Source organism: Centruroides vittatus, unplaced genomic scaffold, assembly GCF_030686945.1.
Source record: "Centruroides vittatus isolate TY-2023 unplaced genomic scaffold, ASM3068694v2 contig_1074, whole genome shotgun sequence".
NCBI classification, from domain to species: domain Eukaryota; kingdom Metazoa; phylum Arthropoda; class Arachnida; order Scorpiones; family Buthidae; genus Centruroides; species Centruroides vittatus.
The window spans coordinates 1,014,305-1,031,387 of NW_027120692.1; the positions used below are offsets into that span (position 1 = coordinate 1,014,305).

The 17,083-nt window shown below is 28.0% G+C and overlaps 1 long non-coding RNA gene across 1 annotated transcript; it reads left to right on the plus strand.

The window, feature by feature from the left end:
• The first annotated feature begins 1,449 nt into the window (after positions 1–1,449).
• LOC136973342 (uncharacterized) lies at positions 1,450–3,586 on the plus strand. Its single transcript, XR_010880479.1, has 3 exons — positions 1,450–1,589; positions 3,029–3,173; positions 3,309–3,586. It is a non-coding gene; the product is annotated as an uncharacterized lncRNA (long non-coding RNA).
• Positions 3,587–17,083: the final 13,497 nt, after the last annotated feature.

A 17,083-nucleotide genomic window follows, 5' to 3' on the forward strand; every position in this document is an offset into this window, starting at 1 on the left:
TCAACAATGGTAGAACGTTTAAACGTTTAAATTCCCACTGGCGCCCGTCTGTTATCTCTCTGTATCTCCTTCCTTAATCCTGAGAAAAGAATTAGATAGATGAAAATCGAGATGAGATTTGAAAAGCTTAGGGGCAGGAGTCACGATTAACTATATACAAACATCCGGTCTAAACCGGTAGTCACATTATTTTAATTCAAAAATTTTCTCCCGAACGATAGATGACCGGCACGACTCTATCGTTAACAGGAAAAGTATGATTTACAGGGGAAAGACACTACAAAAATCAAAGTCTGCGTGTTAAAATTGAGAGTTTGTAGAGTATGTTACTCAGTTACCATAGAATTACTTCAGTTATCTAATTAAAATCGTGCGTTATAATATTTATTTGTATTTTAATCACTATTCTATAAAAGAAATTTCATATTAATTGTATAGGGCTATCCGGGAAATATACAGGTAATCGTTACGATGCATTATAAGATGGGAGTGTTTATGGGCGTAATGCTAGGATAACTTTCGGGTAACGGTATGATTTACCTTTGTTTCTAAAGTGTTGCACAGAGAACCGTACTCGTTTATACGTAATACATTTACTTAATAAAATAATATAAGTGTTCGGTGTTGTGTATTATTCCTCAGTTTGATCGAGGCTATGGATTAAGTAATTTTGTAAGGTGGATGTGTATGATACGACAGCGTTACGGGGCGTTACAAGGGGTGATATGGTAGTTGAATTGTATAAAAGTAACGTTACGTAAATTATGGATAATCCTCTATAATATAATAATTATGATTATAAAGATTTGCAACAAAGCTGCAAAAGAAAGAGTTTGATTTTCTTTATTTTGTTCTGTGTACGGTGGTGTTTCGATTATTTACAGTAGACAATCCCTGTTTAGCATACCATTATTCTTAAGCATCGAAGAATTCAATTTACCATTCTCTAGAATCACGATCTATTAGCTGAAAAATACAGTAATTTATGTATTATTGATACACTTGCAAAAATAATTTTTTTTTTAAATTCTCAATGATTAGAAATTTACATAAACAGATTTGTATAAAGAAAAGAAAGCTTGTAATAAGAAGAATTAAGTACAATATTTATTGTTTGTTTAATAATAACTTAAAAAATATATGCAAGCCTATACAGATTAATTAATAAATGAAGCCAATTATCAATTAATAATACAAAGTGAGAGTGTAGAAAGTGAGTTTTAATTACTACTTTAAATAAAATTATTTGTGTAGAATCAATATTAAACAATTATTCAGAACTTATTATCCTGGAGGCATACAAATTATTTTCATAATGTAATAAACTCGAAATTTTCCAGATAAATTTTCTCAAGTTTTTAAAATAAATAATTAAAATTTGAAAGTTTGAAAAGTTCTCTATCGATTTTATATTATAGTTATATTTTTCCTATTCAAGATAGGAGGGTGATGAAATCGATCACGTGACAGGAAAAGCGTGCTAAAATGAAACCGGAAGTATTTTTCTGCCCTCTAGATGCAATCAGAAGAACAAAAAAGGCGCCCCTCGGCGGGAAGAGGAAATTGGAAGCTTTTATCTCTTTTCTTCGGTTTGTTTTGCTGTTCTCTTCTGCAAATTGGCCTAGAAACGGTAAAAGAAACGTTATTAAGAAGGACAAAAACGTTTTAATAAAATTATTATTATTATTTTAATAAGTGTTTATTAATTAAAGGCGCACAAGTGTAAGTAATTATTTTAATTACATCGTTATCCTAAAATTATATATATTTTAACGTTATTATTAAATAGAAAAATAACTAATACTACTAATCATAAATAATGAAAATTATAATTATTGTCTAGGCAAATTTAAAAATTCATTATAATATATATATATATAATTAATTATATTTATAAAATTTAAAAAAATTTTGTCTTATCGTATATGTATGTAATTTTAAGAAATTTTGGTCAATTAATTTATAGAATCGATACTAGATGGCGCACCATACTTTACTAAATTGCAATTTTCTTAAAGACAAAGTGAAAAATGTTAAAATATTTAATTTTTTTTAAAATATATTTGAGAATTTTATTAAATTTTTTCTAAGATTTGCGTTATAAAACTAGAGTTTTATAACAAGCTAACGTGATAACGAACACTAAAGAATTACAATACTATTTTTCTTTAAATATCACTGGGAAAAAGTTGCCTTCTTGTCCACAGAATCAAAACACCGTGAAACAAAAGTGAAAATCCACAAAATAATACTTCTCTATCTACTAAGTGAAAAGAAAAAAAAAACTAGCATATCGATCTGACATATAGCCAATAAGACTTCACAAATACTCTATCCTTAACAAGAGTATAAGAAAAAGTTGTGGAGGAGAAAGTAATAAACTCGAAAGAAAGTAAAATGAACCCCTTTGCCAAGAACTATCAGTAAACATGAAATAGCAACGTAAATCAATATTTATGCCCTCTAGTGGCAACAGTTGGAACTTACGACACACGGCCACCCTGGGATATCAATATTGATTTAAATTGAAGATATGCAAAAGTACCAGCTGTTGTCTATAGCTTTTATTCGTAGTCATTTTTTTCTTTCCTTCCTTCCTTCTTCTTCTTCTTCTTTAGAAAAATACTACCGAGTTAAAAAAATAAAAATGCTAAACAACAAAAAATTTAAAAAAAAAGTTTTTCCACGCGTATATACAATTTTTTAAATATATTAAATAAGTGAAACTGTACAGTACTTCCGAACATTTTTCTTAAGAATGATTAAGTTAAATATACAAGAAATTAACGCCATAAGTCGCCATTTTCTAACGTAAACGAGAATATATTTGCTATGTATTGGTGTAATCGGAATTCAAATCAAGGAAACTCATTTGAGATCGTAAAGTTGATGGGTATTCTGTTTTTGACCTGTGCTTTGTAGGGGCGAGGGAGCTATAATTGTATACTTTAAGGCAGTGAGAGTAAATTGAAGGTTTTACATTAATGTTATCATTATTTCTTTTTTTTTTTTTTGCTTTTTTTTAAAGTAAAAGTAAGCAAAGAAAAAATAATCAAACAAATGATCCAGAAAAGGAAAATTGCAGTGAGCAGGACACGAAAATGGAAGAGCGATTTATACAAGTGAACGCGTGTAACAGGGAAAAATTACACGGATGGATACTTTATTATCTGGTGCGTAAAATTTATCATGTAGTCGGAAATATTGTAAAGTTTTTCCCCGAAAATTATCGAAAATATATATATATATATATAAGTTATAATTGAAATAAATTGATCAGAGAAGAAGAGTTCTACTTTTCTTCACAGGAGTGATTTTCTATTTGGGTTCGGGAGCGCCGTCAGGGAAATGGAAGACGAATGTCGCATCGCTTAATCGTCTTGTGTCTCCAGCGTATTGTTGTCGTGGTGAAAATCTTGCTGCTTCATGTCTTTCTGTCCGAAAGAAACTAATCACCCTAGATCTATTCTCTTGCGACTACACACTAAAGAGGCGGTCGGCCTGATGTAGACTTACTGATGTTAAGGTAAAATTAAGTTAAGAGAAAAATTACCCCATTTTCTTATTACTTACGGTGAATTTTGTTAGTCACAAATTTAAATTTTCTTTTAAAAAAATCAAATGAAATAAATAGTTAATTTCCGTATCATATTCTTAGTTTTTAATTTATATATATATATATAAATCATTAAAGGTAATTGACTGGGTGGTTAAATAATAAAATACAAGCCATTAATTGCTACAGTGGAAACTATACCACAAATCGTTTAGAGGTAGTATAAACACCATTTTGGCACAAAGTGTTAATTTGTTGTAGCACACTATTAATTGCCACCAGAGAAACTCTTAAATGTTTTAGTAAATTGCAATGCAGCTACCACACGTTTAACACAGAATATTCTTTCTTTCAGTAATATAAATTATATATATTTATTTTCTAACACAAAAATCATCAGCTTATTAATACTAATTATATAATATATAACTAATATAAATTGTACTGTATTATTATATTTAAAACGAAGCTATTTTAACTTTAAAATTACAAAAGAGCAAATGCTGTAATGTAATACGGTTACTTCATCATAAAAAAAAGAAGAATAATCAGCATTTTGGGATGGTCTTAGCCACTTCAAAACTCATTAATAAAGAGAAATAATTTATAAAAGATAATTCTAAGTAAGAAAGAGATAACTATAATTTAAGAAAACTCCGCACCTTCTTAGTATATCAAGAACAAATCGAAAATAATCTTCGCAACCATTAAAAACCATTACTAACCTCAGATAATGAGTTTAGCGATTAAAATTAGAATATCTTAAATTCTCACATTCACGATTTCGTTATTGTGCTTATTCTTAAAGAATAATTTATCTCTGGATATCATGGAAGTCGTTTATCAAACAAAGTTGAACAAACTGACTGTTCAAGCGTCGGTTTGTTGTCGACACTCGGCTATTTGATTTATGAATGAGAGATTAACCGCGCCATTATGTTGAATGAAGTGGCTGATGCCAGACTAATTAATGACCATTCGTTTTATTGCCATTCGCTCTGATGTTTCTTAACAGATAGTAAAGTTGTTCCAAAACGCATCAACTATTTTAATGTCAACCAAACCCAAACACCCATTAGATAAGGGATTTTATTAATATCTAATTTGCACGAGAGATGACAAAGTAGCTTTCTTCACGTATTTTTTTTTTTTCTTCTCTCCTCGTATTTAATCCTTTTAATGGCAAATTTTTCAACTTCTTAAATAATTTTCGTGTTATTTTACTACACTACTCCCGTGCCGCTCCATTAATAATTATAATTAACATTTTAATTATTCCTAATTGTGCCAGAATTGTTTCTTTTCTAATTAATCTAACTTAAATAAGTATTCAAATTTTACAATTTCGTACGTTGCCTTATTTATACGCTCCTCACCTTACGAATTTTTATAGTTCTATAAAGTTATTTTAAAATACCGTATATTATTTGCACTGTTAGTTCATATTTAATCATTTTAAATATATTATTACAAAGTATTTCGCTCCGGATGCATATAAATTGTTTAAAGTTAACGAAATTACATCTTTACCTTTACTTAATTTCGATCGTAACCGCTTGCAATTTACAACGAACCGTTAAATTGCAAATACTTGGAACTTTAATTTGGGCAGAGGTAAATTTGGTTAAAAATTACGATTAAATACCCGATAAAGTTTCTTTAATTCTATTCCATTTGCATACTTAATTAAAGAAAATTTGCATAGTTTTTTAAAGTTTTAAATACATAAAATTTTTTTGCGTTCTCTTCACGCTTTAAAACAGCAATTGAATACAAAATTATATTCATATTTTCAACTTAATAAGCGAATTCCACGCGTTACATCTCCGGGATTAAACAGAATATTATATATATATATATATATATATATGTTTTTTTCCTCTTCATTTTTTTCCAGTCTGCAATCTCAAAAATCCACAAAAATTGTAAGAATTCGGTATAACTCGAACCAATTGAACCTAAAAAAAAATAAATAGGTAAATATTTGAAATTTCTTCTTTCTTTCTTTCTCTCTCTCTCTGTGCCTGTGTCACTGTGTAAAGGGATGGAAAGTTGGTTGATGTAATTCAATATTTGGTTAGGTGTTAGAAATCTCGTTTTGTCATCCTCAACCAAATTTGCATCCACTTCAAATCAGTATAGAGTCTAATGGAGGAATCGATTGTTGAAAAAAGTAATCTTATCGTGTCCGAATTCCTCAATCATTTTTTTTTTTCTTCGTTACTCTTCTTCTGCATCCAGCAAGGTATACACTTCTATTTCCTTTACTCAATTCCCTACAGGACGTAAACATGGCAAAACGGTTGCCCGAAGCGGATAAGGTTTGACATAAGAAAAAGGAAATTTGCTTGTCACTGAAATACCGACATTTTTTATTTATTTATTTTTTTTCCTTCTCTTTCCTTTCTTTCTCTTCTTCTCCCACTCCCTTCTCTCGTGTAGAATCAAAGGGAATAATACTCACCAAACGTAATCCCTTTCTTCATTCTGAAATTCCTGACTTCGGGGCACCGAAACATTTGTCGAAGTTTTGGAAACAAAATTTCTTCAGAAGTATTTTAGTAATTGAGATTTATTATGAATTTTTTTTTTTTTGGTGAAAATATAAAAATCTGGGATGAAAACTTTCATTTTTCTTTTTTTTTTCTCTCTCTCTCCCTCTCCCCCTCTATATACAGGGAGAGAGGGGAGAAGGAGAAAAAGTTTTCATTTCATTTCATATATATATATAAATTCCTATATATGAAATGTTAACATAGAGAATATCTACTGAAAATTTTTGAGAGGTTATCTGAATACAAAATACATGCTCTGTATAAGTCACGAAGTATTTCCTGAAGCTATAAGAACTTTGTATGGTTGCAGAGATAATTCATAAAAATCTAGAAATTCCTGGAAGTTGTCCTATCGTTTGAAAGTTTTCCAAATCCTCCAAAGTCTGCATATCCTACACTCTTGAAATTTCGAGATGGCAATTGAAAATGTAAAAAATAGGAACTACTGAATAGCCAGACATCGTTCGACGTTTCTAGAGATTCAGGTTGGCCTACTTTTTCTGATTTAGGCAACCCTAACTTATTGAAAATGTCGAAATTTCGATATTTATATGGGAAAAAATGAGATGAATTATAAGTATATTCGATTTCAAGTGAATTACCCCTAAGATATAAATTTTAATTAATTTCTTAATTTTTTTACAATGAGAATAAATTAAATGAATTAATTTAAATTTTAAATTGTTATAATTGAAACTATTTTGTAATTTTTGAAAAAAAATTTATTGAAAGGAGCAGCAGCTAGTAAATTTAATTAACATTTTTATTACGAATTCTTTTAATAAAAAAATTATACAATGTAAAATAGCTTATCTAGACACAACTTAACGACTTTAATTAAACATTATCTCTCACGCGACATAATGAAAATGAATTAAATTTCCAGGGGGATCCGAATTCGATTTTTATTTACGATACGTTCTTTACTCGAATTCACGGTTAATGTTACCTTAGGTAGCCAAGATGGCGGCTCGTCTCTAATTCCAGCAAGGAAACAGTGGGGCGCACATTCTACACCTAACCTAACCTATTCTAATAATTTGGTTGCTAATAATTATGGTAGTTTATTAGAATAGGTTAGGTTAGAACGTGCGTCCCACTGTTTCCTTGCTGGAATTAGAGACGAGCCGCCATCTTGGCTACCTAAGGTAACATTAACCGAATTCGCATAGTATTTCCTAAACTTTACCCCATTTAGTGCATTTTTAACGCCATTGTCTTCCATCACTCCTTGTTTCCAGCATTCCTGTAGGTGGTATTAGCCCCCACTTTGTCAATCACCGATCTAACATAACTAGTTGCATTGTAATAAAACTAAAAACATGACATTTAAAAATTAAAAAAAAAAAGAGTATTATTTAAACTTTAGATGCATTAAAGAAAAACCGGTATTGAGCATAACTTGAAAGAAGTTGTATTTGCGGTGGTTAAACAGAGTTAAATAATAACATCCCATCCTTTTATTTATAATTCTTACAAGTAAAGAAAAACGCAAATAATCTTATGACCGCAGTTCTTTACAAATTCGGAAAACAGAATGTAAATACCAGCTTATCCCTATGTATATTCAGAGTTGTGGATATATACTAGTTCAATAAAACAAGTCGATAGGAAACACCTTTTATTCCTTTCATATCCCGTCTACAAAAGAGAGTATATATATTCCTGTTTTTTCAAAGTTGAAGTCGACACAACTGACCGAATAAGAAAATCCACGTTCGAGTCGTAAACCACGGAATTTGTGTATTTATAAGAATCCAGATTCTACCATCATTCAAAGTAGAAGAGGGAAGGGAGGGGAGTTTCTCCATTAAATCTACTTTTCGTCTTCCCGTGAAATCGTTCGGGCAAATAAAGAAAATTCCGGAAATGAAATCCGATATTACAATAATTTAAATTTTCGCTTATGTAAGAAGATTATGGATAAAGTTATTATATATTAGACTTTCGTATTAAATTTTTCCAATTTTTTTTTTTTTATAGTAGGAAATAAATAGATAAAATTCTTCTTTACAAATACTAAAGCATAGATTTGGTTTATGGTGCTGAGCTTTGTTTTGGTACAAGTGTTACAAGCAAATCCGTTTTGTTTTTAAATGGACGATTTTATTTGATTTTATTTCCTAAGCGCTGCTTTTTTTTTTCTTTTTCCAGTTTAATGTTGAAGAAAGTTTATGCTTTCGAATGTTTCTGGATATTATTTTTTATTTTAATTTTTTTTTATTTGTATTATTTATTTTAATATAAATATTAATTCGCTATTCGTTTTGATTTTTTTCATCTGTGGGCAATAAGAAAGCCTTTTTTTTCTTTACCTGGGTGATGGAGGAACGGGTCCATTCATGAAAAATCCTTGGGACTTTTTACCAGATGCAATCCTGGATCTCCTTCTGATACCTTAACAGTCTGTTTACGAGTATCTGTAAGTTTCTTACGGAAATTTACCATGTACAAATTATTACTTTACACGATGTAGCAATGCAATACATGCGATCTGACAAAGAGGGATGCCTTTCTATTGAAAACTGGCCTCTACTTAGGTATTAGATACGTGAATAAAGTCCGGAAAACTCTAAGTGGCCAACCTTGGTGGGTTCGAACCCGTGAAAAACCCTGAACACCAGTGTTCAGAGTTGGTCGCGGGTTTGCATCCACCAACACGTGTAAACTATAAGGTCTAAAGTAATAAATTCCTTGAACACTGAAATCTTTATATAAATAAAAATTCATTAATAAATTCTTATAAACAAATAATAGTTTCAAATATATATATATATATAATAGAACGCGATTAATATTAATAATGACAATTTATTGCCGTATTATTAGACAATGCCTAAGAAGTTTTATAAATAATTGAACTATTTGAGTACAAATAAACACTCGTATTTTATTAATTATCATATTAAATAAATTATAAATCCTACACACAGAAAGAAAACTTTATAAATTCTATTACAAATATAAATATTTCTATAATATTTTTATTTTTGCTTAGAAATTAACGATTCAATTTCATTAAGTTATTCAATAAGTAGCATTCTGCTTTACAGAAACATACGAATGTGAATATATGAATAATAATTATTACTCTTGGCATGTGACTAGCTAAAATCGCATTATAATGATGATTAGCAGGAGACGGATATATTCTAATTTGATATTAGATACAGCTACATTTATAATAGTTAATGAGGTAAATAGAATAAGATTCTAATACGTTTCCAACTCTCTTAAGTATAATAAAATGATAAAATAAGATGATAATGCAACGTTACAGTTCTCTTTGAATTAAAATGCTAATAAGTGTAACAATGTATTGTTCCTTATTGCAATTGTTTTCACGCTATTCCTAACTCTACTTACTTAGTTATCATTCACACGTGTTACTACAGTAATAAAAGATCCTTGTTTAATAATGTTACTCTGTAACGACCATACTTTTGGGTGTTAAGTACGTTATTTCTTCTATAACGATAACAGATCAATATATTATAATTATATTCATTAAACGTTACACTTTCAGAAAATTGTATCCGCGAGAATCCTGGATTTTTTTGGAAACTTTTACTTTCATTGATGGCTTCGGTGTTGCTAACTGTTGAATGCCTTCAATGATTAGATTAAGGGAACAAGCCTCAGGTGCGGCAGAAGGAATAAGAGTTTAAAACTATCTGTTCGATAAACATCTAAAAAGTTTTGTTGGTAGTTTAGATGTCCGTGCTTTCCAATATAATTCATGATTTTTTTTTCTTTCTCTTTTCCTTTTTTCCCTTTCTTATTTCTTCTTCTCTTGCCGGATTTTCTAAATCTGAGGATAAAAATGTAATCCTTTGGCATAAAATTTTGAAATTTTCTTATGGTTTAATATCATTTATGTTAGATGAGACTTTTATTGCTTTTTTAAAGTGCACGTAATTTAATCTTTGATTTTTAAATAATGTATTTTTACTTGTCTTTTTCGAATTTATATATAATAAATATATTATAAAAATTCTAGTGGATTTTCGTTGAATTATCCACGTTGAATTATCCATGATATTTCTATTATCAAGCGGCAAAGTTCTCTCCTATTATCATAGAATAATGCGGTAAAATTCGGAATTTTTCAAGCTGTTTTTGTTCTCTGTAATTAGGAAATTAAAGTAGGAAGTTAAAGCTCTCGTGAATTAACCGAGAAAGTCACTAGATATGTAGATGTTGGGAAAAATTCTTCATAAATAATTGCATTGATTAATAAGATTTGCTTATTTGAAATTTAATATTTTCGATAAAATTGTATAAATTTTAATTATTTTTAATACAATTTTCAATGAATTCTGACGCGAAAATAATTTACATAAGTACTGTATAATAAATTTTACAAAGTCTTTAGAATATTCATTATTTTGCGGTCATAAAGAATACATTTAACAAGATCTATAAAATTAAATAATTTCAATAATCAACAACGACAAGCTCACAAAGGACATTTTAAAATTAAATTAAATTTGTGAGCTTGTTATTGTTAATTGTCGGACTTATTATTAAGAAAATGAATTGAACATTCCATTCAAATTAAAATCGAAATCTGTAGAGACTTATGGAGAAATGTTTATATATTTCAACAAAAGTTTTTCTTTTTAATGAAATATTTCTGAATATTATAATTAAACTTTAAGTAAATTTTCTTTTTCCAACAATTAGAAATATTTAAATATTATTCAAATACGATCACCAATCGTAAAATGTAGCTTATTGACTATACAAGATTTGAATTATGAAAAATTTATAAGTTACTATGCTTATCGGATTCTTATACAAAGCGTTTAATCATAATGTCTGTTCGACTGATCGAGAGACTGAATATTTTTAGTAAATTTCACGTCATTTTCAGAATTTCTCATTGAAGAAATGACAATAAATTGACGTAAAAAATGCAAACTGAATCTTTACCTTTGTCCAATACTTATATGGTCCACCAGTGGCTGAGTGGTGTTATAACCACTGGCACCTGACCACGTGTTGTTTCCCGTGTTTTCTTTGTGTGTCTAACACCTAAACGTGGCCAGTTTTTCGTACTGTACCTCCCCCTGTAGATCGCTCGCGTGTTGTGTTGCCTTATTCCATCAAACCAACTTGAGTTAATACAGTACATAATCTATTGTGCTTTTGATCTTACTAAAAATTTGTAAGGAATTTCGTAATAATTGATAATATTCAAATAAATTTCAAATAAACATCTTTTAAAGTAAATCATAAAAAACGAAAAGATCATTTAAATTTTTTAATACAAAGTTTAAAATTTCTACGTAAATTATATCATACAAATCGTTAGATATTATTAATTAACAGAACTATTAAATTTCTCGAAAGATACTTAATATGCCTAGAAGATTTTCAAACAATTTATTCCTAAGCAATTAATAATAATTTATTGCAAATATCACGTTACGAGTAACGTGTTAATCGTAAAATTACCTTGAATGCAATTTATGTTTATTAACTCTTTCATATTTAAAATTTAAATTTAAATTATATATATATTTATTTATTTATATGCTCTTTTTATAATTGACATTCTTATCGTTTATTTCATATTGGTTCTTAGTGCAAAGTCGTGTTTAACTACAGAAAAAATGTATTGTTTAGGCGCTGTGTTATGTGACGTGTTATTGTTGTTCTTAATATTAAGTGGTAGGGCCTAGAGCCTAGGCTGAAGGAAGGAAGAGAATGAGGAGATTAAAAAGAAGATAAAGAGGAAAGGTCTTAGTAATCTTAAAAATTTGCGCTAAGAGGGCCTTTTTCCATACCCATTATGGGTTCGACCAATGAAATGACTGCTTATGAAAGATTTTTGGGGATTTACTCGCCCGGATTCGATCCTCAGACCCGAGTTTTATAATATACGAGTTTCCCAGATTTATAAAATGGCCGGAAGATCAATTTATATCTTGAATACTTTACAATATACAACACAATATAATACTTTATAAATATTATATTATCATTAATAATAATATAAAATAATAAAAATATATATAAAATCTTATTTCACCAGAGAAAATATTTAACAAAATACAATTTTAAATGAATAAAAATCTGCTAATATTCTTTCGAGAATGTGTAAATTAGTAAAAGTTAGTTAAGTACTTACTTAAACGATCGTTTAAACAGTAGACGAATAGAAATTACAGTAAATTAGGAAATAATTGTCGTTTTATTATACGTTATTATAAGCAGAATGATTAAAAGACACGTATTTAAAATAGAAAAATATCTAAATTAATATATTATTGGAGTATAATAATAATAATTCAATAAAATTCAGCCGAATTAATGAGAAAACACCAGCTAATACTTCTTATTGAAGGGATAGAAATAGCAATTACACAAATTAATGTTGGCTACTTACTAACACCTATCATTAGTACAGTAGATAATTAGAAATTACACAAACCAACAGGGGCAACTGGTTAATACCTGTAGATTGAATAGTAGATGAATAGAAATCACACAATTCTACAGGGGCCGTGTTAACACACGTTTTCGGATCATTTATACTAAGTAGAAATTTCACACAGTAAATGGGAAACGTGCTGCGATTAAAACACACATTTTATCTTTTATTTCAATGACTTTTTAAAAGTAATGCTTCATTCCACGTATGTTTTATTTTAATAAGATTCAATGAATAATTATAATTAATTAATTCCTTTTTTTTCTTATAAATAGTTAAGGATGTCTTATTTCTTTTATGAAAGAAGAAGAAGAGGGTAATTTATCTTAAACTAAGCTATAACTTTATAAAAATAAGAAAGGAAAATAATTATTATTTTTGATAAATAAGCAGAGAAGTCCCTTATAAATTTATTAATGTACAATTAAATTACATTTTTTTATTTGCATTTAAAACAACGTAGAAAGGAAATTTGATATTCATACAATTCTCACAGCTGAAAATTATTTATTCCTTTCATTTCTTTTTGTTTTTTTACAATAATTTAATATTCTACTTTTGATTTTAAGTGATAAATTCTGTATACTAATGTAAAATTTTATTATTATTATTATTATTATTTTTATAAAATTATATTATAAATTCATATATTGTTTAATGTAGTTACTAGTATGAAATTAATTCTGAATTCTTAAATATTAGAGACATATTTAAGAAGTAGAAATTAAATTTTTTGATAATAATATTATTTTTATTTATGTTTTTAAACATTTTTTAAACATTCTTTCTTAAACTTATAATTATTTTTATTTATATCTAAACGCTTTTGAATTTTAGATGAAGGAACTGGAAAAAAAAAATATATTTTAAAGATGGGATGCATGTAATTAAAGTAAGAGAGTATTAAATATTTATATATTTGAATAGAAAAATAAGTTTTGTTCGTTTAATTATCCTATTTGAATTCGCGTATACGTTTGTTTATATTCGATTTTTATACTTAAATAAATTTATTATTAGAGAATATTTTATCATGGAAAGAGCGCATCAGCTTTCAATGTAGAGAAGAAGAAGAAGAAGAAGATGAGAATTTTTTTCATTTTAGCAGTTAACATTTAATGAATATCCGGAATATGGAAGCTCATTTTCTTTAACAGTTGCATAATAATGATATTTTTTTCAATTTTTATTCATAAATATACAAAAAAATACAAAATAATAATCATGTCTCTGCACTGTTTTACATATGGATGATGTAGTAGATTGCAGTTTTTTATTACTCGTAATGAATACATTTAAAATAATCCAATTTTGTTTTATGTGTTATACACGACGAAGCAACTGTATATATATATATATATATATATATATATTTTTTTTTTTTCCTTTCATTTCTAGCGATAAACAAGCTTAAAACAATTATTTTTTTCTAATCCATTTTATATAACAAACAGCAAAAAAAATACAAGAAGGAAAAAAAATGCTCATTAGTCTCTTTACAGCTTCATAATTAGATTTATTTTTAATGAATATAATAAAAATTTTAAGGTGTAATAAGTTTAACTTAATTTAAATTTTTAACCCCCTTTCCCAGTAATATTATCCTTAACAAATATAAGAAATTGGATGAATTTAATAATAATTCTTTGAGGGAAAATAATTGTATTTTTTTAAAATATAATTTAGCCTGTTTACATAAATTAATGATGATTTTGTTTAAAATAATTATTATTGGATTAAATATAAAAGCTTTAACGTCTTACTATAGTTAAATTTGTTTTTATTTTATTAATTATATACTTAATAATGAAGTGTATTATCTTAAAATTTCGAATTTTAACTACGTTTTCTAATTTATAGACAATAAAAAAAATATATATATTATTTTATATATTTTATTGTTAAATAATTAAAAATAATATTCAACCCTTACATGAAATATTACAAGAGTTTATTGTGAGTAAGTTACTGATATAATTCAATTTTCATCGCATTAATTAGAAGATTTTCACATTGTTAAATACGTTATTTTTTTAATTATTATTCTTTTAATAAAATGTTTAAGCAGAATATCCGGTAAATCGAGTGAAAATATTTCATATTAATATGACACGTTAATGGATTTTAAAATTTTCATGCTTAGTTTAACATAAATTTATTGTAGTTTATCATTTCTGCTCCATTAACATTTTTCTATGCTCTTGCTCATAAAAATAATTAATTTTAAGATCTATATTGTTGTTTAAATGACTTAATGGAGGTTAATCGCTGGAATTGAGGGAGAAAGATAAAAAAAATCTTTAGAAAGAAATTCTTGTTTAATGTGGAAAGATTGACCTTCAGGCATAAACAAGATTGTTTAATAAATTTCACGTTTTTGAATCGGTGGAGATTTATATATTTCAAAGGCGTTTTTTGAACGGCAAAAGTGATTATTCACGATTGAAATATAATCCTTAAACGGTGTTTATTCATTTAAAACATAAATTTGATCTTTTAGCAACATAACATTACTTTGATGTTTATAAAATTTATAGAGCTGTTTGTGGCGCGTTATCCTTTTGGGCAAAAAAGGGGGCAATTGCCTGAGCTCCCACCAATAAAGGGCCTCCAAACTAATCTTATATAAGAAAATATTTCCTCCCAAAAGAAATCCTTCGAAGAAAAACGTCTGAAGTCAATTTGTAATGGGGCCCCTAACTCAAATTTGCCTGGGTTCCATGAAGCTATAACTCGCCCATAAACAATTTGTTTATTTTAATTCTTTTCATGCTGTGGTCATTAAGAGGGCCTCTTTTTCCATACACATCGCCAGTTCAGTCAGGCCCACGATGGTGAAGAACGGACACCGCCCATAAATGCTCGCCCGGAATTCGAACCTGGATCCATAGACCAATAAGCCTTAACCGTCTCGATCATTCGGCCGTCTAATATAAAATTAAAATTAGTATTATAAATAATGTATGATATCGACAGAAATCCTTTTAACTTAAAATTTTTCCTATTATTTTTACTTCAATAATAAATGTAGATAATAAAGAAATATCTTAATATGAAAACATAAAAAATAAATTAGTAAATTCTAAGTATTTTTTATTCTTTTTATTATTATAAAAACAAATAAGTAAAAATTCTGAATAATTGAAAACGTCGACAAACTTTTAAAATTCGATTTAAAGCTTCGAGTATTATTAATACGTTAATGGGTTACGTTCAACGTTATATCAAGACTTTTATTAAATTAATAAACATTTCTTATAGCTTATAAGGTCTACCTTTACGAGAACATTTATTTAATGAAAATGCATTAGAAATATTTAATCCATACGCAATTTTCGTCATAAAAAAGTAGCGATTTGCTTATTTATAAATTAAAGATTAACTATAAAAGTATAAAGAGAAAAATAATATAGAATTCAAGATGACAAGAATTATCTTCTCTTTGTTTGTCTCAAAATATGCCATGACGTTTAATCAATGAGGTTGACAGTATGTGGCATCATACACGGTATTAATCAGGAATCTCCAACCAGATAGTACTAGAAGGAAGATAAGAGGTCAGTTTTTGTGACAAAGAATGTCATTGAGAAATGAGGAATCGATGGAGTTGGTCAGTCACAAGCAAAGGAGAAAGGTTCCGCTTCACTTGGACCAAACACCAGAAAATTCCAACTTGACTGATTAATCGTTGCTATATCTGGACATTCTTAAAAAAGTTCGCCTGTTTGCTTCTTTTCTAAAGTTTCCTATTAATCTGTTCGAGGAGTTATAATAACTTGGAAGCAACAAAAGAGGGAGGAAAAAACTACCATAAAAAGCTAAACCTGTCATTTTTAACAATTTAGAGGTACGCATTATACGTTGCTTAAACCTTATTTTTTCTTTATAACTTTAAGAAATGGTATCGTAATTTGCTTTCCTCGTAATAAATTATTAAAAATACGTGTTTCCCAGCTTGAATTATAAGGAAAAATGCGATTTTATTTCGTATAAATGTCTTAGCTTGCACCTGATATTTCCGAAAAGAAAAAAATATATATATATATATATATATCCTTTAAAATATTAACAGGAAAAAAAGACGATTGTTTTTATTTATTTTCTAATTTGGTGTAAATAATAACCCTCGAAGCATTCCGCTATATACTTTTTTATTTTTATTTTTTTCTTTCTTAGTCGTTAAAACGCCATTAATCTGATAAATTGTTTTTGGCAAGTATCAGAACTGCCATCTATTGAACAAAACTAGAAACTTTTTTGGTGAAAGAAAGGAGTTACAATGGTGTAATTCTTCAGCAAGAGATGTTCAGGTGAAAATTGTCCCGCGAGATCGAAAAACCTTTTATTTTCCTGTCTTTGAACGGAAACGAATTGACCGTAATGAGAAATATCGACTTTCTTTTCTCGGAACTATCCACATTTTACTTTAAAAAAAAGCCACAGAGTCAAGAGAATATCTCCTTTACAAATCAGGAATTCATTTAAAAGTACATACAATAAACAATTCTATGCTTCACGCTTTCCTTCAACAAT